Genomic DNA, 26,929 nt, shown 5'->3' with positions numbered 1-26,929 from the left:
CGACAGGGTCCTCTCAGCCAGACTGATATCTACACACCAACGTATCTACATAACCAGTCAACTAACCAGACGACAGGGTCCTCTCAGCCAGACTGATATCTACATAACCAGTCCACTAACCAGACGACAGGGTCCTCTCAGCCAGACTGATATCTACATAACCAGTCCACTAACCAGACGACAGGGTCCTCTCAGCCAGACTGATATCTACATAACCAGTCCACTAACCAGACGACAGGGTCCTCTCAGCCAGACTGATATCTACACAACCAGTATCTACATAACCAGTCAACTAACCAGACGACAGGGTCCTCTCAGCCAGACCGATATCTACATAACCAGTCAACTAACCAGGACGACAGGGTCCTCTCAGCCAGACTGATATCTACATAACCAGTCAACTAACCAGACGACAGGGTCCTCTCAGCCAGACTGATATCTACATAACCAGTCAACTAACCAGACGACAGGGTCCTCTCAGCCAGACTGATATCTACATAACCAGTCAACTAACCAGACGACAGGGTCCTCTCAGCCAGACTGATATCTACATAACCAGTCCACTAACCAGACGACAGGGTCCTCTCAGCCAGACTGATATCTACATAACCAGTCAACTAACCAGACGACAGGGTCCTCTCAGCCAGACTGATATATACATAACCAGTCAACTAACCAGACGACAGGGTCCTCTCAGCCAGACTGATATCTACATAACCAGTCAACTAACCAGACGACAGGGTCCTCTCAGCCAGACTGATATCTACATAACCAGTAAACTAACCAGACGACAGAGTCCTCTCAGCCAGACTGATATCTACATAACCAGTCAACTAACCAGACGACAGGGTCCTCTCAGCCAGACTGATATCTACATAACCAGTCAACTAACCAGACGACAGGGTCCTCTCAGCCAGACTGATATCTACATAACCAGTCAACTAACCAGACGACAGGGTCCTCTCAGCCAGACTGCTGTGTGACGGAGGAGGTCCATCGTCTTCAGAGAAGCTGCTGTCCTGACTGGGTTCGAAGTCTTCATCAGCCTCCATACTCTTCATCAGCCTACTGATCGCTCCACGAGCCTGTTGAAAACACACACACACACACACACACACAGAGAGTCACACACACACAGAGAGTCACACACACACAGAGAGTCACACACACACACACACAGAGAGTCACACACACACACACACACACACACACACACACAGAGAGTCACACACACACACACACACACACACACACAGTCACACACACACACACACACACACAGAGTCACACACACACACACACACACAGAGTCACACACACACACACACACACAGTCACACACACACACACAGAGTCACACACACACACAGAGTCACACACACACACACAGAGTCACACACACACACACACACACACACACACACACACACACACACACACACACACACAGAGACACACACACAGAGTCCCACACACACACAGAGACACACACACACACACACACACACACACACACACACACACACACACACACACAGAGTTGTCATATCTGAGAGGCAGTTCTATGTAACACACGAGAAGGATCATTTTAAGAGGCTTGAACGCAGCAGTGCACAGACCTCTCGGGTTTAGCCTTGGCTTTGATTGGCTCTGCGTGCAGGGCTGAGGGGAGGGGCTACCGGGCTCTCTGTGATTGGACTAGACAGAGAGGGCGGGGTCAGGGGAGAGTCCTTCAGCCTCTTCTTCTGTTTAACACACACACAGAGAAACAAGCAAGTTAGAACACACACACCATCACACACACACACCATCACACACACACACCATCACACACACACACCATCACACACACACACCATCACACACACACACCATCACACACACACACCATCACACACACACACCATCACACACGCACACCATCACACACGCACACCATCACACACGCACACCATCACACACACACCATCACACCATCATAAACACACTAGAAAGATGGACAGACCCGAGAGGACAGGCCGAGAGGACAGACCCGAGAGGACAGACCCGAGAGGACAGACCAGAGAGGACAGACCAGAGAGGACCGACCAGAGAGGACCGACCAGAGAGGACAGACCCGAGAGGACAGACCCGAGACAGACAGACCCGAAACAGGACAGACCAGAGAGGACAGACCCGAAAGGACAGACCAGAGAGGACAGACCCGAAAGGACAGACCGGAGAGGACAGACCGGAGAGGACAGACCAGAGAGGACAGACCCGAGAGGACAGGCCGAGAGGACAGACCCGAGAGGACAGACCCGAGAGGACAGACCAGAGAGGACAGACCAGAGAGGACCGACCAGAGAGGACCGACCAGAGAGGACAGACCAGAGAGGACAGACCAGAGAGGACAGACCCGAGAGGACAGACCCGAGAGGACAGACCGGAGAGGACAGACCGGAGAGGACAGACCCGAGAGGACAGACCAGACAGACCCACAGAGGACAGACCAGAGAGGACAGACCAGAGAGGACAGACCAGAGAGGACAGACCAGAGAGGACAGACCAGAGAGGACAGACCGACTCACCTTCCAGTCTTTCCCGTCCCTGGGTGTGGTTTTAGGTCTGGGGGCGGGTTTAGTGCTGATTGGAGGGTCTTTGCTGGAGGGAGAGATCTGATTGGTGGAGGCATCATGAAGGAAAATCCTCTCGCTGCGTCTGCGTGTCCATCCCTCCTCCTCGCTAGCCCCTCCCCAGTCCCCGGCGGGGTCAAAGGTGAATCTCCGGGGCGACCGAGGAGATGGGCGAGGTTTGCGTTTGACCGGCGAGGTCTCGTTGCTAGTGTGGTCGCCGTGGCGCGTTGCCGGGGTAACAGGGGAGTTCGGGAGCGGAGCGTTTCCGTGGAGCAGAGAGGGGAACTTCCTCAGACACGGGTCAGAACCAGAACCTAGAGGACACACACACGGGTCAGAACCAGAACCTAGAGGGGAACTGCCTCAGACACGGGTCAGAACCAGAACCTAGAGACCACACACACAGGTCAGAACCAGAACCTAGAGGACACACACACACACACACGGGTCAGAACCAGAACCTAGAGGGAACTTCCTCAGACACGGGTCAGAACCAGAACCTAGAGGACACACACACACAGGTCAGAACCAGAACCTGAGGGGAACTTCCTCAGACACGGGTCAGAACCAGAACCTAGAGGACACACACACAGGTCAGAACCAGAACCTAGAGGGGAACTTCCTCAGACACGGGTCAGAACCAGAACCTAGAGGACACACACACAGGTCAGAACCAGAACCTAGAGGGGAACTGCCTCAGACACGGGTCAGAACCAGAACCTAGAGACCACACACACAGGTCAGAACCAGAACCTAGAGGACACACACACAGACACGGGTCAGAACCAGAACCTAGAGGGGAACAGACACGGGTCAGAACCAGAACCTAGAGGACACACACAGGTCAGAACCAGAACCTGAGGGGAGGCCTCAGACAGGGTCAGAACCAGAACCTAGAGGGGACACACACACACACACACAGGTCAGAACCAGAACCTAGAGGGGAACTTCCTCAGACACGGGTCAGAACCAGAACCTAGAGGACACACACGGGTCAGAACCAGAACCTAGAGGACACACACAGGTCAGAACCAGAACCTAGAGGACACACACAGGTCAGAACCAGAACCTAGAGGACATACACACACACAGGTCAGAACCAGAACCTAGAGGACACACACACACTAACAGGTCAGAACCAGAACCTAGAGGACACACACACACACACACAGGTCAGAACCAGAACCTAGAGGACACACACACAGGTCAGAACCAGAACCTAGAGGACACACACACACTAACAGGTCAGAACCAGAACCTAGAGGACACGGACACACACACACACACACACACACACACACACTAACAGGTCAGAACCAGAACCTAGAGGACACACACACACACTAACAGGTCAGAACCAGAACCTAGAGGACACACACACACACTAACAGGTCAGAACCAGAACCTAGAGGACACACACACAGGACCAGAACCTAGAGGACACACACACAGGTCAGAACCAGAACCTAGAGGACACACACACAGGTCAGAACCAGAACCTAGAGGACACACACACAGGTCAGAACCAGAACCTAGAGAGGACACACACACACACAGGTCAGAACCAGAACCTAGAGGACACACACACAGGTCAGAACCAGAACCTAGAGGACACACACACAGGTCAGAACCAGAACCTAGAGGACACACACACACAGGTCAGAACCAGAACCTAGAGGACACACACACAGGTCAGAACCAGAACCTAGAGGACACACACACACACTAACAGGTCAGAACCAGAACCTAGAGGACACACACACACACGGGTCAGAACCAGAACCTAGAGGACACACACACACACAGGTCAGAACCAGAACCTAGAGGACACACACACAGGTCAGAACCAGAACCTAGAGGACACACACACACACTAACAGGTCAGAACCAGAACCTAGAGGACACACACACACACGGGTCAGAACCAGAACCTAGAGGACACACACACAGGTCAGAACCAGAACCTAGAGGACACACACACACACTAACAGGTCAGAACCAGAATCTAGAGGACACACACACACAGGTCAGAACCAGAACCTAGAGGACACACACAGGTCAGAACCAGAACCTAGAGGACACACACACGGGTCAGAACCAGAACCTAGAGGACACACACACACGGGTCAGAACCAGAACCAGAACCTAGAGGACACACACAGGTCAGAACCAGAACCTAGAGGACACACACACACACACGGGTCAGAACCAGAACCTAGAGGACACACACACACAGGTCAGAACCAGAACCAGAACCTAGAGGACACACACACACAGGTCAGAACCAGAACCTAGAGGACACACACACGGGTCAGAACCAGAACCTAGAGGACACACACACACAGGTCAGAACCAGAACCTAGAGGACACACACACAGGTCAGAACCAGAACCTAGAGGACACACACACGGGTCAGAACCAGAACCTAGAGAGGGCACACACACACGGGTCAGAACCAGAACCTAGAGGACACACACACGGGTCAGAACCAGAACCTAGAGGACACACACCTTACAATGGAATTCACACGTCCAAATCTCTTTCGCTTACCCAGAATGCTTTGCCTGCTACGGTGTTTGTTGTCGTGGAGACGGGGCAGGGGGACGGGGTTAACCGGGAGGGCGCTGGCTGCGAACCTGGCCAGCAGGCCCAACCCACTCTCCTCCAGCTCACTCCCCTCGGAGCACGACGACTCTTCCTCATCATCGTCCTCCTCAGTGGAGGACTCTGTGACAGAGATTATTGACTCTCAGGATCACAGAGTGGAACGCCAACATCAGGTATGTCTGTAGTATTACTGCAGTATTACTGTAGTATTACTGTAGTATCACTGTAGCATTACTGTAGTATCACTGTAGTATTACTGTAGTATCACTGTAGCATTACTGTAGCATTACTGTAGTATCACTGTAGCATTACTGTAGTATTACTGTAGCATTACTGTAGTATTACTGTAGTATTACTGTAGCATTATTGTAGTATTACTGCAGTATTACTGTAGCCTTACTGTAGTATTACTGTAGCATTACTGCAGTATTACTGTAGTATTACTGTAGTATTACTGTAGCATTACTGTAGCATTACTGTAGCATTACTGTAGCATTACTGCAGTATTACTGTAGTATTACTGCAGTATTAGGGGGGGTGAGGGATAGAGGGGGGGTAAGGGAAAGAGGGGGAAATGTACCCAATTCCTCTGTAGTTAGTATACTGCTAGCAGACAGACAGAAAGAACAGACAGACAGAACAGACAGACAGACAGACAGAGCTGTCTAGCAGACAGACAGACAGACAGAGCTGTCTAGCAGACAGACAGACAGACAGAGCTGTCTAGCAGACAGACAGACAGACAGAGCTGTCTAGCAGACAGACAGACAGACAGAGCTGTCTAGCAGACAGACAGACAGACAGAGCTGTCTAGCAGACAGACAGACAGACAGAGCTGTCTAGCAGACAGACAGACAGACAGACATACAGAGCTGTCTAGCAGACAGACAGACAGAGCTGTCTAGCAGACAGACAGACAGAGCTGTCTAGCAGACAGACAGACAGAGCTGTCCAGCAGACAGACAGACAGAGCTGTCCAGCAGACAGACAGACAGACAGAGCTGTCTAGCAGACAGGCAGACAGACAGGACAGACAGACAGGCAGTAGTGTCTAGCAGACAGACAGACAGGCAGTAGTGTCTAGCAGACAGACAGGCAGGCAGACATAACAGACAGACAGACAGAGATGTATAGTAGACAGACAGACAGAGCTGTCTAGCAGGCAGACAGACAGGCAGTAGTGTCTAGCAGACAGACAGGCAGGCAGACATAACAGACAGATATACTACCCCTATTCCCTACATACTACCCCTATTCCTTACACCCTACCCATTTACATTACACTATTCACTACCCCTATTCCCTATTCACTACCCCTATTCCCTACACCATACCCCTATTCCCTATACACTACCCCTATTCCCTATACACTACCCCTATTCCCTACACCCTACCCCTATTCCCTACATACTACCCCTATTCCTTACACCCTACCCATTTACATTACACTATTCACTACCCCTATTCCCTATTCACTACCCCTATTCCCTATTCACTACCCCTATTGCCTATACACTACCCCTATTCCCTATACACTACCCCTATTCCCTACACACTACCCCTATTCCCTACACACTACCCCTATTCCCTACACACTACCCCTATTCCCTACACCCTACCCCTATTCCCTACACACTACCCCTATTCCCTATTCACTACCCCTATTCCCTATTCACTACCCCTATTGCCTATTCACTACCCCTATTGCCTATACACTACCCCTATTCCCTACACACACTACCCCTATTCCCTACACACTACCCCTATTCCCTACACACTACCCCTATTCCCTATTCACTACCCCTATACACTACCCCTATTCCCTATTCACTACCCCTATTCACTACCCCTATTCCCTATTCACTACCCCTATTCACTACCCCTATTCCCTATTCACTACCCCTATTCACTACCCCTATTCCCTATTCACTACCCCTATTCCCTATTCCTATACACTACCCCTATTCCCTATACACTATCCCTATACACTACCCCTATTCCCTATACACTACCCCCTATTCCCTATTCACTACCCCTATTCCCTACACACTACCCCTATACACTACCCCTATTCCCCTATTCACTACCCCTATTCCCTATTCACTACCCCTATTCCCTATTCACTACCCCTATTCCCTATTCACTACCCCTATTCCCTACACTACTACCCCTATACACTACCCCTATTCCCTATTCACTACCCCTATTCCCTATTCACTACCCCTATTCCCTATTCACTACCCCTATTCCCTACTCACTACCCCTATTCCCTACACACTACCCCCTATACACTACCCCTATTCCCTACACACTACCCCTATACACTACCCCTATTCCCTATACACAAACCCCTATTCCCTATTCACTACCCCTATTCCCTACACACTACCTCTATACACTACCCCTATTCCCTATACATTACCCCTATTCCCTACACACTACCCCTATTCCCTACACACTACCCCTATTCCCTACTCACTACCCCTATTCCCTATACACTACCCCTATTCCCTATTCACTACCCCTATTCCCTATACACTACCCCTATTCCTTATAAACTACCCCTATTCCCTACCCCTATTCCCTATTCACTACCCCTATTCCCTACTCACTACCCCTATTCCCTACACACTACCCCTATTCCCTACTCACTACCCCTATTCCCTATACACTACCCCTATTCCCTATTCACTACCCCTATTCCCTATACACTACCCTATTCCTTATAAACTACCCCTATTCCCCTACCCCTATTCCCTATTCACTACCCCTATTCCCTATTCACTACCCCTATTCCCTACCCCTATTCCCTACCCCTATTCCCCTACACACTACCCCTATTCCCTACACACTACCCCTATTCCCTACACACTACCCCTATTCCCTACACACTACCCCTATTCCTACACACTACCCCTATTCCCTACACACTACCCCTATTCCCTACACACTACCCCTATTCCCTATACACTACCCCTATTCCCTATACACTACCCCTATTCCCTACACACTACCCCTATTCCCTACACACTACCCCTATTCCCTACACACTACCCCTATTCCCTATACACTACCCCTATTCCCTACACACTACCCCTATACACTACCCCTATTCCCTATACACAAACCCTATTCCCTATTCACTACCCCTATACACTACCCTATTCATTACCCTATTCCCTACACACTACCCCTATTCCCTATTCACTACCCCTATTCCCTATTCACTACCCCTATTCCTATTCACTACCCCTATTCCCTATTCACTACCCCCCTATTCACTACCCCTATTGCCTATACACTACCCTATTCCTATACACTACCCCTATTCCCTATTCACTACCCCTATTGCCTATTCACTACCCCTATTCCCTATTCACTACCCCTATTCCCAACACACTACCCCTATTCCCAACACACTACCCCTATTCCCAACACACTACCCCTATTCCCTACTCACTACCCCTATTCCCTACCACTACCCCTATTCACTACCCCTATTCCCTACACACTACCCCTATTCCCTACACACTACCCCTATTCCCTACACACTACCCCTATTCCCTACACACTACCCCTATTCCCTATACACTACCCCTATTCCCTACACACTACCCCTATTCCCTATACACTACCCCTATTCCCTATACACTACCCCTATTCCCTATACACTACCCCTATTCCCTATTCCCCTATTCACTACCCCTATTCCTATTCACTACCCCTATACACTACCCCTATTCCCTATTCACTACCCCTATTCCCTACACACTACCCCTATTCCCTATACACTACCCCTATTCCCTACACACTACCCCTATTCCCTACCCTATTCCCTATTCACTACCCCTATTCCTACCCCTATTCACTACCCTATTCACTACCCCTATTCCCTATTCACTACCCCTATTCCCTATTCACTACCCCTATTCACTACCCCTATTCCCCTATTCACTACCCCTATACACTACCCCTATTCCCTATTCACTACCCCTATTCACTACCCCTATTCCCTATTCACTACCCCTATTGCCTATACACTACCCCTATTCCCTACACACACTACCCCTATTCCCTACACACTACCCCTATTCCCTACACACTACCCCTATTCCCTACACACTACCCCTATTCCCTATTCACTACCCCTATTCCCTATACACTACCCCTATTCCCTATACACTACCCTATTCCCTATACACTACCCCTATTCCCTATTCACTACCCCTATTCACTACCCCCTATACACTACCCCTATTCCCTATTCACTACCCCCTATTCCCTATTCACTACCCCTATTCCCTATTCACTACCCCTATTCCCTATTCACTACCCCTATTCACTACCCCTATTCCCTATTCACTACCCCCCTATTCCCTATTCCTATACACTACCCCTATTCCCTATACACTATCCCTATACACTACCCCTATTCCCTATACACTACCCCTATTCCTATTCACTACCCCTATTCCCTACACACTACCCCTATACACTACCCCTATTCCCTATTCACTACCCCTATTCCCTATTCACTACCCCTATTCCCTACACACTACCCCTATTCCCTATTCACTACCCCTATTCCCTATTCACTACCCCTATACACTACCCCTATTCCCTATTCACTACCCCTATTCCCTATTCACTACCCCTATTCCCTATTCACTACCCCTATTCCCTACTCACTACCCCTATTCCCTACACACTACCCCTATACACTACCCCCCTATTCCCTACACACTACCCCTATACACTACCCCTATTCCCTATACACAAACCCCTATTCCCTATTCACTACCCCTATTCCCTACACACTACCTCTATACACTACCCCTATTCCCTATACATTACCCCTATTCCCTACACACTACCCCTATTCCCTACACACTACCCCTATTCCCTACTCACTACCCCTATTCCCTATACACTACCCCTATTCCTATTCACTACCCCTATTCCTATACACTACCCCTATTCCTTATAAACTACCCCTATTCCCTACCCCTATTCCCTATTCACTACCCCTATTCCTACTCACTACCCCTATTCCCCTACACACTACCCCTATTCCTACTCACTACCCCTATTCCCTATACACTACCCCTATTCCCTATTCACTACCCCTATTCCCTATACACTACCCCTATTCCCTATAAACTACCCTATTCCCTACCCCTATTCCCTATTCACTACCCCTATTCCCTATTCACTAATTCCCTACCCCTATTCCCTATTCACTACCCCTATTCCCCTACACACACTACCCCTATTCCCTACACACTACCCCTATTCCCTACACACTACCCTATTCCCTACACACTACCCCTATTCCTACACACTACCCCATTTCCCTACACACTACCCCTATTCCCTACTACCCCTATTCCCCACACACTACCCCTATTCCCTACACACTACCCTATTCCCTATACACTACCCCTATTCCCTATACACTACCCCTATTCCCTACACACTACCCCTATTCCCTACACACTACCCCTATTCCCTACACACTACCCCTATTCCCTACACACTACCCCTATTCCCTATACACTACCCCTATTCCCTATACACAAACCCCTATTCCCTATTCACTACCCCTATACACTACCCCTATTCATTACCCTATTCCCTACACACTACCCCTATTCCCTATTCACTACCCCTATTCCCTATTCACTACCCCTATTCACTACCCCTATTGCCTATACACTACCCCTATTCCCTATACACTACCCCTATTCCCTATTCACTACCCCTATTGCCTATTCACTACCCCTATTCCCTATTCACTACCCCCCTATTCCCAACACACTACCCCTATTCCCAACACACTACCCCTATTCCCTACACACTACCCCTACTCCCTACACACTACCCCGATTCCCTATCACTACCCCTATTCACTACCCCTATTCCCTACACACTACCCCTATTCCCTACACACTACCCCTATTCCCTACACACTACCCCTATTCCCTACACACTACCCCTATTCCCTATACACTACCCCTATTCCCTACACACTACCCCTATTCCCTACACACTACCCCTATTCCCTATACACTACCCCTATTCCCTATACACTACCCCTATTCCTATACACTACCCCTATTCACTACCCCTATTCCCTATTCCCTATTCACTACCCCTATTCCCTATTCACTACCCCTATACACTACCCCTATTCCCTATTCACTACCCCTATTCCCTACACACTACCCCTATTCCCTATACACTACCCCTATTCCCTACACACTACCCTATTCCCTACGCCTATTCCTATTCCCTACCCCTATTCACTACCCCTATTCACTACCCCTATTCCCTATTCACTACCCCTATTCCCTATTCACTACCCCTATTCACTACCCCTATTCCCTATTCACTACCCCTATTCACTACCCCTATTCCCTATTCACTACCCCTATTCACTATATTCACTACCCCTATTCCCTATTCACTACCCCTATTCCCTATTCACTACCCCTATTCCCTATTCACTACCCCTATTCCCTATTCACTACCCCTATTCCCTATACACTACCCCTATTCCCTATTCACTACCCCTATTCCCTACACACTACCCCTATTCCCTACACACTACCCCTATTCCCTATACACTACCCCTATTCCCTACACACTACCCCTATTCCCTACACACTACCCCTATTCCCTACACACTACCCCTATTCCCTACACACTACCCCTATTCCCTACACATTACCCCTATTCACTATACACTACCCCTATTCCCTACACACTACCCCTATTCCCTACACACTACCCCTATTCACTACCCTATTCACTATACACTACCCCTATTCACTATACACTACCCTATTCCCTATACACTACCCCTATTCCCTATACACTACCCCTATTCCCTATAAACTACCCCTATTCCCTACACACTACCCCTATTCCCTACACACTACCCCTATTCCTACACACTACCCCTATTCCCTACACACTATCCCTATTCCCTATACACTATCCCTATTCCCTACACACTACCCCTATTCCCTACACACTACCCCTATTCCCTACACATTACCCCTATTCCCTACACACTACCCCCTATTCCCTACACACTACCCCTATTCACTACACACTACCCTATTCCCTACACACTACCCCTATTCCCTACACACTACCCCTATTCCCTACACACTACCCCTATTCCCTATACACCACCCCTATTCCCTATACACTACCCCTATTCCCTACACACTACCCCTATTCCCTATTCAATACCCTATTCCCTACACACTACCCCTTTACACCACCGCTATACACTACCCCTATACACTACCCCTATTCCCTACACACTACCCCTATTCCTATTCAATACCCCTATTCCCTACACACTACCCCTATACACTACCCCTATTCCCTTTTACACCACCCCTACACTACCCCTATTCCCTATACACTACCCCTATACACTACCCCTACCCCTATGGGTCCTGGTCTATAGTAGTACACTACCCTATGGGTCCTGGTCTATAGTAGTACACTACCCCTATGGGTCCTGGTCTATAGTAGTACACTACCCCTATGGGTCCTGGTCTATAGTAGTACACTACCCCTATGGGCCCTGGTCTATAGTAGTACACCACCCCTATGGGCCCTGGTCTATAGTAGTACACCACCCCTATGGACCCTGGTCTATAGTAGTACACTACCCTATGGGACCTGGTCTATAGTAGTACACTACCCCTATGGGACCTGGTCTGCAGTAGTACACTACCCCTATGGGCCCTGGTCTATAGTAGCACACTACCCCTATGGACCCTGGTCTACAGTAGTACACTACCCCTATGGGACCTGGTCTATAGTAGTACACCACCCCTATGGGCCCTGGTCTATAGTAGTACACTACCCCTATGGGCCCTGGTCTATAGTAGTACTGGTCTATAGTAGTACACTACCCCTATGGGTCCTGGTCTATAGTAGTACACCACCCCTATGGGCCCTGGTCTATAGTAGTACACTACCCCTATGGGCCCTGGTCTATAGTAGTACTGGTCTATAGTAGTACACTACCCCTATGGGACCTGGTCTATAGTAGTACTGGTCTATAGTAGTACACTACCCCTATGGGTCCTGGTCTATAGTAGTACACCACCCCTATGGGACCTGGTCTATAGTAGTACACTACCCCTATGGGACCTGGTCTATAGTAGTACACTACCCCTATGGGACCTGGTCTATAGTAGTACACTACCCCTATGGGCCCTGGTCTATAGTAGTACACTACCCCTATGGGCCCTGGTCTATAGTAGTACACTACCCCTATGGGCCCTGGTCTACAGTAGTACACTACCCCTATGGGCCCTGGTCTACAGTAGTACACCACCCCTATGGGACCTGGTCTATAGTAGTACACTACCCCTATGGGTCCTGGTCTATAGTAGTACACTACCCCTATGGGTCCTGGTCTACAGTAGTACACTACCCCTATACACTACCCCTATGGGTCCTGGTCTATAGTAGTACACTACCCCTATGGGTCCTGGTCTATAGTAGTACACTACCCCTATGGGTCCTGGTCTACAGTAGTACACTACCCCTATACACTACCCCACTATGGGTCCTGGTCTATAGTAGTACACTACCCCTATGGGACCTGGTCTATAGTAGTACACTACCCCTATGGGTCCTGGTCTATAGTAGTACACTACCCCCCTATGGGTCCTGGTCTACAGTAGTACACTACCCTATACACTACCCCTATGGGTCCTGGTCTATAGTAGTACACTACCCCTATGGGTCATGGTCTATAGTAGTACACTAGATGGGGAATAGGGGTCCTGGTCTATAGTAGTACACTACCCCTATGGGCCCTGGTCTATAGTAGTGCACTACCCCTATGGGCCCTGGTCTATAGTAGTGCACTACCCCTATGGGACCTGGTCTATAGTAGTACACCACCCCTATGGACCCTGGTCTATAGTAGTACACTACCCCTATGGGACCTGGTCTATAGTAGTACACTACCCCTATGGGTCCTGGTCTATAGTAGTACACTACCCCTATGGGTCCTGGTCTATAGTAGTACACTACCCCTATGGGTCCTGGTCTATAGTAGTACACTACCCCTATGGGTCCTGGTCTATAGTAGTACACTACCCCTATGGGTCCTGGTCTATAGTAGTGCACTACCCCTATGGACCCTGGTCTACAGTAGTACACTACCCCTATGGGACCTGGTCTATAGTAGTACACTACCCCTATGGGTCCTGGTCTATAGTAGTACACTGGATGGGGAATAGGGGGCCATCTGAACCTTACTGGATTGAGACTCAGCCCAGTGGTTAGGAGTTAGAACCATGGCTGTAGACAGGATGAGCTGTGATTGGTTAGAGGGAAGTAAGGGTTAGGAGCAGACAGACAGACAGGAAGAGCTGTGATTGGTTAGAGGGAAGTAAGGGTTAGGAGCAGACAGACAGACAAGATAGACAGGAAGAGAAACAGACAGACAGGAAGAGAAACAGACAGACAGACAGACAGGAAGAGAAACAGACAGGCAGACAGACAGGAAGAGAAACAGACAGGTAGACAGACAGGAAGAGAAACAGACAGGTACACAGACAGGAAGAGAAACAGACAGACAGGAAGAGAAACAGACAGGCAGGAAGAGAAACAGACAGGCAGGAAGAGAAACAGACAGACAGGTAGACAGACAGACAGGTAGACAGACAGACAGGTAGACAGACAGGAAGAGAAACAGACAGGAAGAGAAACAGACAGACAGGAAGAGAAACAGACAGGAAGAGAAACAGACAGACAGGAAGAGAAACAGACAGGTACACAGACAGGAAGAGAAACAGACAGACAGGAAGAGAAACAGACAGGCAGGAAGAGAAACAGACAGGCAGGAAGAGAAACAGACAGACAGGTAGACAGACAGACAGGTAGACAGACAGACAGGTAGACAGACAGGAAGAGAAACAGACAGACAGGAAGAGAAACAGACAGACAGGAAGAGAAACAGACAGACAGGAAGAGAAACAGACAGGAAGAGAAACAGACAGGAAGAGAAACAGACAGACAGGAAGAGAAACAGACAGGAAGAGAAACAGACAGGAAGAGAAACAGACAGGAAGAGAAACAGACAGGAAGAGAAACAGACAGGAAGAGAAACAGACAGACAGGTAGAGAAACAGACAGGAAGAGAAACAGACAGGAAGAGAAACAGACAGACGTATCAGGTGTAACAGTCTATCCGTCCAGAGGTCTGTATATAATGACCAGATGCTCATGTCTCCGGGCCTAATAAACGAGGAGTTGTTGTCCGAAGGTGGGAAGGCAGGCGACAAATTGAGGAAAAAAACTGCCGCAATGGATTATGGGATTGTAGTTAATTACCACTTTTCTGAACTGAACTAGGTTTGAATATTTGCTTAAATGAGAACTACAACTCCCTTCAACCCAGCATCCCATACAGTTTCCTAATTTTTGTCTTGAATGATTTGATTTCACAAAAACCCGATCTAAATGGAATTCAAGTAATTGAACCGACGTCGGACAAAATTTGGTTAATCACTCAGCACAGAACGCATCCTTCCTTCCTCACTCCTCTGACTCCTCCCTACCAGAGAGTCATCACCGAGACAGATCTGACTCCTCCCTACCAGAGAGTCATCACTCGATCTGACTCCTCCCTACCAGAGAGTCATCACCGATCTGACTCCTCCCTACCAGAGAGTCATCACCGATCTGACTCCTCCCTACCAGAGAGTCATCACCGATCTGACTCCTCCCTACCAGAGAGTCATCACCGATCTGACTCCTCCCTACCAGAGAGTCATCACCGATCTGACTCCTCCCTACCAGAGAGTCATCACCGATCTGACTCCTCCCTACCAGAGAGTCACTCACCAGATCTGACTCCTCCCTACCAGAGGGTCATCACCGATCTGACTCCTCCCTACCAGAGGGTCATCACCGATCTGACTCCTCCCTACCAGAGGAAATCACCGATCTGACTCCTCCCTACCAGAGGGTCATCACCGATCTGACTCCTCCCTACCAGAGGGTCATCACCGATCTGACTCCTCCCTACCAGAGGGTCATCACCGATCTGACTCCTCCCTACCAGAGGGTCATCACCGATCTGACTCCTCCCTACCAGAGAGTCATCACCGATCTGACTCCTCCCTACCAGAGAGTCATCACCGATCTGACTCCTCCCTACCAGAGTCATCACCGATCTGACTCCTCCCTACCAGAAAGTCATCCTCCCTACCAGATCTGACTCCTCCCTACCAGAGAGTCATCACCGATCTGACTCCTCCCTACCAGAGAGTCATCACTGATCTGACTCCTCCCTACCAGAGAGTCATCACTGATCTGACTCCTCCCTACCAGAGAGTCATCACTGATCTGACTCCTCCCTACCAGAGAGTCATCACTGATCTGACTCCTCCCTACAGAGAGTCATCACTGATCTGACTCCTCCCTACCAGAGAGTCATCACTGATCTGACTCCTCCCTACCAGAGTCATCACTGATCTGACTCCTCCCTACCAGAGAGTCATCACTGATCTGACTCCTCCCTACCAGAGAGTCATCACTGATCTGACTCCTCCCTACCAGAGAGTCATCACTGATCTGACTCCTCCCTCCCTACCAGAGAGTCATCACTGATCTGACTCCTCCCTACCAGAGAGTCATCACTGATCTGACTCCTCCCTACCAGAGAGTCATCACTGATCTGACTCCTCCCTACCAGAGAGTCATCACTGATCTGACTCCTCCCTACCAGAGAGGACTCACTGATCTGACTCCTCCCTACCAGAGAGTCATCACTGATCTGACTCCTCCCTACCAGAGAGGACTCACTGATCTGACTCCTCCCTACCAGAGAGGACTCACTGATCTGACTCCTCCCTACCAGAGAGGACTCACTGATCTGACTCCTCCCTACCAGAGAGGACTCACTGATCTGACTCCTCCCTACCAGAGAGTCCTCACTGATCTGACTCCTCCCTACCAGAGAGTCCTCACTGATCTGACTCCTCCCTACCAGAGAGTCCACTGATCTGACTCCTCCCTACCAGGACTCACTGATCTGACTCCTCCCTACCAGAGAGTCATCACTGATCTGACTCCTCCCTACCAGAGAGTCATCACTGATCTGACTCCTCCCTACCAGAGAGTCATCACTGATCTGACTCCTCCCTACCAGAGAGGACTCACTGATCTGACTCCTCCCTACCAGAGAGGACTCACTGATCTGACTCCTCCCTACCAGAGAGTCATCACTGGTCTGACTCCTCCCTACCAGAGAGTACTCACTGATCTGACTCCTCCCTACCAGAGAGTCATCACTGATCTGACTCCTCCCTACCAGAGAGGACTCACTGATCTGACTCCTCCCTACCAGAGAGGACTCACTGATCTGACTCCTCCCTACCAGAGAGGACTCACTGATCTGACTCCTCCCTACCAGAGAGTCATCACTGATCTGACTCCTCCCTACCAGAGAGTACTCACTGATCTGACTCCTCCCTACCAGAGAGGACTCACTGATCTGACTCCTCCCTACCAGAGAGGACTCACTGACTCACATTTTCTTTACAAAAAGCAGATTTTGTGGCATGTGAGGGTCAATCCAAGTCTAACCAGATTGGTCAGATCATTCCTTACTAGGAAGGAAAGGAAGGAAAGGAAGGAAGGATGCATGTCTACAGCTCAGAAACACAAGCAAAAGGTTCTATTTGTGAAGCAGACGTTCATATTGACATTAATATTGTCCATGAGACTGAATATTCAACCCCAGATCCCGCCAGGGGACTAGTAGTTTGAGCGTCCATATTAGCGTTAGCATCATCACTGAGACACAGAGAGAGTAGGGGGCATCTTACTTACACAACAGGTGACAGGCGTGTGGCCCTCAGGCAGGGCAGCGCATGGAGTAGCCTAGCATCGGCTAGCGTAGCTTAGCCATGTAGATTAGTCGTAGCGTCGGCTAGCGTAGCTTAGCCATGTAGCTTAGTCGTAGCGTCGGCTAGCTATAGCGTAGCTTAGCCATGTAGCTTAGTCGTAGCGTCGGCTAGCTATAGCGTGCGTAGCTTAGCCATGTAGCCTAGTCGTAGCATCGGCTAGCTATAGCGTAGCTTAGCCATGTAGCCTAGTCGTAGTATCGGCTACCTATAGCGTAGCCATGTAGCATCGACTAGATGTAAGCATACTGTAAAACTTCATTTAAAAAAAATGCAAAATGCAGAAATCGGTACGTAATTTTTTGGTTGCTAAAATTCGAAGAGTTAATTTCAGTTTATGTGACAAAACAAGCAGAGAATCATGGTCTTTTTATTTTAATTTTTTTTTAACCTTTAATTTAATTTTACCTTTAATTTACTAGGCAAGTCAGTTAAGAACAAATTCTTATTTTCAAAGACGGCCCTAGGAACAGTGGGTTAACTGCCTGTTCAGGGGGCAGAACGACAGATTTGTACCTTGTCAGCTCGGGGGTTTGAACTTGCAACCTTCCGGTTCCTAGTCCAACGCTCTAACCACTAGGCTACCCTGCTGCCTCTACGCTCTAACCACTAGGCTACCCTGCCGCCTCTACACTCTAACCACTAGGCTACCCTGCCACCCCAACCGCTGTGAAATAGCTTTTCTAACCACTATTGTATTTTGCCGCCTCTCCCTCTAACCACTAGGCTACCCTGCAGCACTCTAGAAATATCTAACCATTCCCTGCCTAGCCTCTAGAGCGGACTAGTAACCACTAGGCTAGATGCCCGAGCTGACATCTAACCACTGGCTACCCTGCCAGCTCTTCAATTTCAATAAAATATTGTATTTTCAGCTGGTGTATAAAACCAATAGACACATAGAAATAGCACACATAGAAAATATCTACCCCATTCCACTAGCCTAGCGGTTAGAGCGTTGGACTAGTAACCGAAAGGTTGCAAGATCGAATCCCCGAGCTGACATGGTACAGATCTGTCATTCCTGTTCCTAGGCTGTCATAGAAAATAAGAATTTGTTTTTAACTGACTTTCCTAGTTAAATAAAGTGAAAAGAAATACATGACAGATCTATGGGGCAGAAGGGTAGCCTAGTGGTTAGAGTGTAGAGGCGGCAGGGTAGCCTAGTGGTTAGAGTGTAGAGGCGGCAGGGTAGCCTAGTGGTTAGAGTGTAGAGGCGGCAGGGTAGCCTAGTGGTTAGAGTGTAGAGGCGGCAGGGTAGCCTAGTGGTTAGAGTGTAGAGGCGGCAGGGTAGCCTAGTGGTTAGAGTGTAGAGGCGGCAGGGTAGCCTAGTGGTTAGAGTGTAGAGGCGGCAGGGTAGCCTAGTGGTTAGAGTGTAGAGGCGGCAGGGTAGCCTAGTGGTTAGAGTGTAGAGGCGGCAGGGTAGCCTAGTGGTTAGAGTGGAGAGGCGGCAGGGTAGCCTAGTGGTTAGAGTGTAGAGGCGGCAGGGTAGCCTAGTGGTTAGAGTGTAGAGGCGGCAGGGTAGCCTAGTGGTTAGAGTGTAGAGGCGGCAGGGTAGCCTAGTGGTTAGAGTGGAGAGGCGGCAGGGTAGCCTAGTGGTTAGAGTGTAGAGGCGGCAGGGTAGCCTAGTGGTTAGAGTGTAGAGGCGGCAGGGTAGCCTAGTGGTTAGAGTGGAGAGGCGGCAGGGTAGCCTAGTGGTTAGAGTGGAGAGGCGGCAGGGTAGCCTAGTGGTTAGAGTGTAGAGGCGGCAGGGTAGCCTAGTGGTTAGAGTGGAGGCGGCAGGGTAGCCTAGTGGTTAGAGTGTAGAGGCGGCAGGGTAGCCTAGTGGTTAGAGTGTAGAGGCGGCAGGGTAGCCTAGTGGTTAGAGTGGAGAGGCGGCAGGGTAGCCTAGTGGTTAGAGTGTAGAGGCGGCAGGGTAGCCTAGTGGTTAGAGTGTAGAGGCGGCAGGGTAGCCTAGTGGTTAGAGTGGAGAGGCGGCAGGGTAGCCTAGTGGTTAGAGTGGAGAGGCGGCAGGGTAGCCTAGTGGTTAGAGTGGAGAGGCGGCAGGGTAGCCTAGTGGTTAGAGTGGAGAGGCGGCAGGGTAGCCTAGTGGTTAGAGTGGAGGCGGCAGGGTAGCCTAGTGGTTAGAGCGTAGAGGCGGCAGGGTAGCCTAGTGGTTAGAGCGTAGAGGCAGCAGGGTAGCCTAGTGGTTAGAGCGTTGGACTAGTAACCGGAAGGTTGCAAGTTCAAACCCCCGAGCTGACAAGGTACAAATCTGTCATTCTGCCCCTGAATAGGCAGTTAACCCACTGTTCCTAGGCCGTCTTTGAAAAGAAGAATTTGTTCTTAACTGACTTGCCCAGTTAAATAAAGGTTAAAAAAAAATAACTCACATTGATGTGAATTTGGTCTGTTCGCCCAAAAAGTTCAATATTTAATTTTGCTTAACTCACTGAACACAACAGGTGATGATGAGAAACAGGTCGATTTTTGCTAATTTGCATGTTTAATTCCAGCAGTCACTTCCTGTATTGTTTTAATACATTTCTTCACTAAATGTGTTATCATTTACACACTGCTTGACGTTGTCGTCTTAGTGTGCCTCTATTCTCGAGAAAAATAAACTCTCCTTGACGGAATAATTATTCTCCCCTTTGACTGTGCAGTTCTCACATTCACCACTAGAGGGCGATCGGCCGCCGACTTCTACAAGGGTCTGGTGCTCCCAAAGTTGTTGACTGTTTTTTGTGCTTCAAGTTAGCAGGTAGTTAGCAGCCAACGGCTAGCAGGTGATTGCCGTAATTTTTCTCAAATCACTATTGAATTATTAAATGTAACAAAATGAAACAAAACCTCGTAAACAATTCATTTAGACCCATTCATTTGCTGAAATGTGTGCCGTCGCCCGGCTATTAAAAGGGACAAGCGACTATTTGAGACTTTGTTTAATTTAAGTTTTAGTAGACTGGCTATAGCTAACTGTAGCATAGACTGGCTATAGCTAACTGTAGCATAGACTAGCTATAGCTAGCCGTAGCATCAACTAGCTGTAGGTTAGACTAGCTGTAGCTAACCGTAGCATCAACTAGCTGTAGGATAGACTAGCTATAGCTAGCCGTAGCATCAACTAGCTGTAGGTTAGACTAGCTGTAGCTAACCGTAGCATCAACTAGCTGTAGGTTAGGCTAGCTATAGCTAGCCGTAGCATCAACTAGCTGTAGGTTAGACTAGCTGTAGCAACCGTCATCAACTAGCTGTAGGTTAGCTACTAGGTTAGACTAGCTGTAGCTAACCGTAGCATCAACTAGCTGTAGGTTAGGCTAGCTATAGCTAGCCGTAGCATCAACTAGCTGTAGGTTAGACTAGCTTTGTAGCTAACCGTAGCATCCTTAGCTGTAGGATAGACTAGTAGCTAACCGTAGCATCAACTAGCTGTAGGTAGACTAGCTATAGCTAGCCGTAGCATCAACTAGCTGTAGGATAGACTAGCTATAGCTAGCCGTAGCATCAACTAGCTGTAGAATAGACTAGCTATAGCTAGCCGTAGCATCAACTAGCTGTAGGATAGACTAGCTATAGCTAGCCGTAGCATCAACTAGCTGTAGGATAGACTAGCTGTAGGATAGACTAGCTATAGCTAGCCGTAGCATCAACTAGCTGTAGAATAGACTAGCTATAGCTAGCCGTAGCATCAACTAGCTGTAGGATAGACTAGCTATAGCAAGCCCGTAGCATCAACTAGCTGTAGAATAGACTAGCTATAGCTAGCCGTAGCATCAACTAGCTGTAGGATAGACTAGCTATAGCTAGCCGTAGCATCAACTAGCTGTAGGATAGACTAGCTATAGCAAGCCCGTAGCATCAACTAGCTGTAGAATAGACTAGCTATAGCTAGCCGTAGCATCAACTAGCTGTAGGATAGACTAGCTATAGCAAGCCCGTAGCATCAACTAGCTGTAGAATAGACTAGCTATAGCTAGCCGTAGCATCAACTAGCTGTAGGATAGACTAGCTATAGCTAGCCGTAGCATCAACTAGCTGTAGAATAGACTAGCTATAGCTAGCCGTAGCATCAACTAGCTGTAGGATAGACTAGCTATAGCAAGCCCGTAGCATCAACTAGCTGTAGAATAGACTAGCTATAGCTAGCCGTAGCATCAACTAGCTGTAGGATAGACTAGCTATAGCTAGCCGTAGTATCAACTAGCTGTAGGATAGACTAGCTATAGCTAGCCGTAGCATCAACTAGCTGTAGAATAGACTAGCTATAGCTAGCCGTAGCATCAACTAGCTGTAGGATAGACTAGCTATAGCTAGCCCGTAGCATCAACTAGCTGTAGAATAGACTAGCTATAGCTAGCCGTAGCATCAACTAGCTGTAGGATAGACTAGCTATAGCTAGCCGTAGCATCAACTAGCTGTAGGATAGACTAGCTATAGCTAGCCGTAGCATCAACTAGCTGTAGGTTAGGCTAGCTATAGCTAGCCGTAGCATCAACTAGCTGTAGGATAGACTAGCTATAGCTAGCCGTAGCATCAACTAGCTGTAGGTTAGGCTAGCTATAGCTAACCGTAGCATCAACTAGCTGTAGGTTAGGCTAGCTATAGCTAACCGTAGCGTAGCGAGGTAGCATGGCTAAAGGTGGCGCTAGTCCTGGCAGGCTTGTGTGTGTCAGCAGCAGCAGCAGCAGCAGAACAAACAGCACAGGCTGAGAGACATGTAAAGCATCATGGGTAGGAGAGGGGTCAGGGGTGAGCAGGTGAAAGATGAGCAGGTGGCAGCGAACGACAGGAAGGGGCGGAGTTATCTGGAGGTTTAGTAGACAGGAAGAAGGAGCCCTATTCTGCAAATATCCCAACGAGCCAATCAGATAGTTTGAACTGGGTGTGTGTGTGTGTGTGTGAGCTTTATGAATCTAAAAAATCTCTAAAAAGCCTTCCTTCAACCCTATCCTCGTCCCAAACCTCAACCCTTACCATAGCCCTCACAATCACAATCATATTTCACCGTCTTCATTGAAAACAGTTCTGTGTGTGTGGGGCGTGTGTGTGTGTGTGTGTGAGTGTGTGTGTCTGAGTGTGTGTGTGTGTGTCTGAGTGTGTGTGTCTGTGTGTGTGAGTGTGTGTGTGTGTGTGTGTCTGTGTGTGTGTGTGTGTGTGTGTGTGTGTGTCTGAGTGTGTGTGTGTGTCTGAGTGTGTGTGTGTCTGAGTGTGTGTCTGAGTGTGTGTGTGTGTGTCTGAGTGTGTGTGTGTGTCTGAGTGTGTGTGTGTGTGTGTCTGAGTGTGTGTGTGTGTGTGTGTGTGTCTGAGTGTGTGTCTGAGTGTGTGTGTGTTTCATCCACTGTACTCTCTGCATGATGCAGAGGAGCCCACAACTAAAACCCCATTGGAAGCACTACAGTGTAGGAACCTAGTGCCCTTGTGCTGTTGGGGGCTATAGGGAGGGATACAGGTCCGCCAGAGCGAGTAGTGTGTGCAGCCGACAGACAGGACAGGCGGACAGAGAGAGAGACAGACGAAGCGAGAGACAAGGACCACAGTGAGTTGGCTTTTCTTCACCAAATTCAATTATAAAACATCTTTAATAAAAAAAAAGCTTCAGTACCAAAAAAAAACACAACTTTTTTTTTTGTTCTAGAAAAAAAAACACACACACATCCACACATGATCAATGTATCAAAAATTTTTTTTTAAAAAGTCCACAGCAGTCTGAGCAAGCCAGGCGAAACCGTGACAACCGCATCCGTGACAACCGTAACCGTGACAACCGTAACAAAATCAAGTCTAAAACCAGGAGGCAGCAGCGGCAGGGAGAGGAATGGGACTCTTAAGAGCCTGGGAGTGAGGTCACATATGTAAGAGCCCTCTCTCTCTCTCTCTCTCTCTCTGTGTGTGTGGTCAGTACGCAGGAAGTGATGTCACAGCTGTAAGAGCACTCTCTCTCTCTCTCTGTGTGTGGTCAGTATGCAGGAAGTGAGGTCAGTGAGGTGAAACGCTCAGAATGATGCAGATTTTACAGTTTTGAGATGACAGGATTCCCTACAACATCTCTATCTCAACAGAGATGACAGGATTCCCTACAACATCTCTATCTCAACAGAGATGACAGGATTCCCTACAACATCTCTATCTCAACAGAGATGATGTGATTCCCTACAACATCTCTATCTCAACAGAGATGACAGGATTCCCTACAACATCTCTATCTCAACAGAGATGATGTGATTCCCTACAACATCTCTATCTCAACAGAGATGATTCCCTACAACATCTCTATCTCAACAGAGATGACAGGATTCCCTACAACATCTCTATCTCAACGGAGATGATGTGATTCCCTACAACATCTCTATCTCAACAGAGATGATGTGATTCCCTACAACATCTCTATCTCAACAGAGATGATGTGATTCCATACAACATCTCTATCTCAACAGAGATGATGTGATTCCCTACAACATCTCTATCTCAACGGAGATGATGTGATTCCCTACAACATCTCTATCTCAACAGAGATGATGTGATTCCATACAACATCTCTATCTCAACAGAGATGATGTGATTCCCTACAACATCTCTATCTCAACAGAGATGACGTGATTCCCTACAACATCTCTATCTCAACAGAGATGATGTGATTCCCTACAACATCTCTATCTCAACAGAGATGACAGGATTCCCTACAACATCTCTATCTCAACAGAGATGACAGGATTCCCTACAACATCTCTATCTCAACAGAGATGATGTGATTCCATACAACATCTCTATCTCAACAGAGATGATGTGATTCCCTACAACATCTCTATCTCAACAGAGATGATGTGATTCCCTACAACATCTCTATCTCAACAGAGATGATGTGATTCCCTACAACATCTCTATCTCAACAGAGATGATGTGATTCCATACAACATCTCTATCTCAACAGAGATGATGTGATTCCATACAACATCTCTATCTCAACAGAGATGATGTGATTCCCTACAACATCTCTATCTCAACAGAGATGATGTGATTCCCTACAACATCTCTATCTCAACAGAGATGATGTGATTCCCTACAACATCTCTATCTCAACAGAGATGATGTGATTCCCTACAACATCTCTATCTCAACGTTTAGCAACATTGTGCCCTTATGAAACTATCACAGAGGGTGTGGTTAGTAACCAGGGGTGTGTGGTCAGTAACCAGGGGGGTGTGGTCAGTAACCTTGATCGAAGGAGTCGTCGGAGGAGCTAAGCCCCGCCTCCTGCAGCAGGAGGGATAAGTGCTTCTGTTTCCTCTCCCGAGCCGCCTGATTGGACGAGGAGGGGGACGGTCTCTTCCTGGGCGGGGTTGTGTGGGGTCGCAACCCTGAGAAGGGTTGACAGCCCCCCCGGGGGACATCCTCTTCAGAGTCAGAGTCTGGTGCAGAGAACACAGAGTCAGGACACAACACATTACCATGTTAGTCATTTAACAGACGTTCTTATCCAGAGAGACTCAGTTACATTACCATGTTAGTCATTTAACAGACGTTCTTATCCAGAGAGACTCAGTTACATTAACATGTTAGTCATTTAACAGACGTTCTTATCCAGAGAGACTCAGTTACATTACCATGTTAGTCATTTAACAGACGTTCTTATCCAGAGAGACTCAGTTACATTACCATGTTAGTCATTTAACAGACGTTCTTATCCAGAGACTCAGTTACATTACCATGTTAGTCATTTAACAGACGTTCTTATCCAGAGACTCAGTTACATTACCATGTTAGTCATTTAACAGACGTTCTTATCCAGAGAGACTCAGTTACATTACCATGTTAGTCATTTAACAGACGTTCTTATCCAGAGAGACTCAGTTACATTAACATGTTAGTCATTTAACAGACGTTCTTATCCAGAGACTCAGTTACATTACCATGTTAGTCATTTAACAGACGTTCTTATCCAGAGAGACTCAGTTACATTACCATGTTAGTCATTTAACAGACGTTCTTATCCAGAGAGACTCAGTTACATTACCATGTTAGTCATTTAACAGACGTTCTTATCCAGAGAGACTCAGTTACATTAACATGTTAGTCATTTAACAGACGTTCTTATCCAGAGAGACTCAGTTACATTACCATGTTAGTCATTTAACAGACGTTCTTATCCAGAGAGACTCAGTTACATTACCATGTTAGTCATTTAACAGACGTTCTTATCCAGAGAGACTCAGTTACATTACCATGTTAGTCATTTAACAGACGTTCTTATCCAGAGAGACTCAGTTACATTAACATGTTAGTCATTTAACAGACGTTCTTATCCAGAGAGACTCAGTTACATTAACATGTTAGTCATTTAACAGACGTTCTTATCCAGAGAGACTCAGTTACATTAACATGTTAGTCATTTAACAGACGTTCTTATCCAGAGACTCAGTTACATTAACATGTTAGTCATTTAACAGACGTTCTTATCCAGAGAGACTCAGTTACATTAACATGTTAGTCATTTAACAGACGTTCTTATCCAGAGACTCAGTTACATTAACATGTTAGTCATTTAACAGACGTTCTTATCCAGAGAGACTCAGTTACATTAACATGTTAGTCATTTAACAGACGTTCTTATCCAGAGACTCAGTTACATTAACATGTTAGTCATTTAACAGACGTTCTTATCCAGAGAGACTCAGTTACATTAACATGTTAGTCATTTAACAGACGTTCTTATCCAGAGAGACTCAGTTACATTAACATGTTAGTCATTTAACAGACGTTCTTATCCAGAGA

At 47.9% G+C, this 26,929-nt stretch overlaps 1 pseudogene; it reads right to left on the bottom strand.

The window, feature by feature from the left end:
• LOC135564923 (trinucleotide repeat-containing gene 18 protein-like) overlaps nt 1-26,929 on the bottom strand; it is a 151,269-nt pseudogene that overhangs the window by 31,805 nt on the left and 92,535 nt on the right.

Source organism: Oncorhynchus nerka, linkage group LG26 (genome assembly GCF_034236695.1).
Source record: "Oncorhynchus nerka isolate Pitt River linkage group LG26, Oner_Uvic_2.0, whole genome shotgun sequence".
In the NCBI taxonomy this organism is placed as follows: domain Eukaryota; kingdom Metazoa; phylum Chordata; class Actinopteri; order Salmoniformes; family Salmonidae; genus Oncorhynchus; species Oncorhynchus nerka.
The sequence above is the reverse complement of the archived record's forward strand: the minus strand, read 5'-3'. Positions and strand labels throughout refer to the sequence as shown.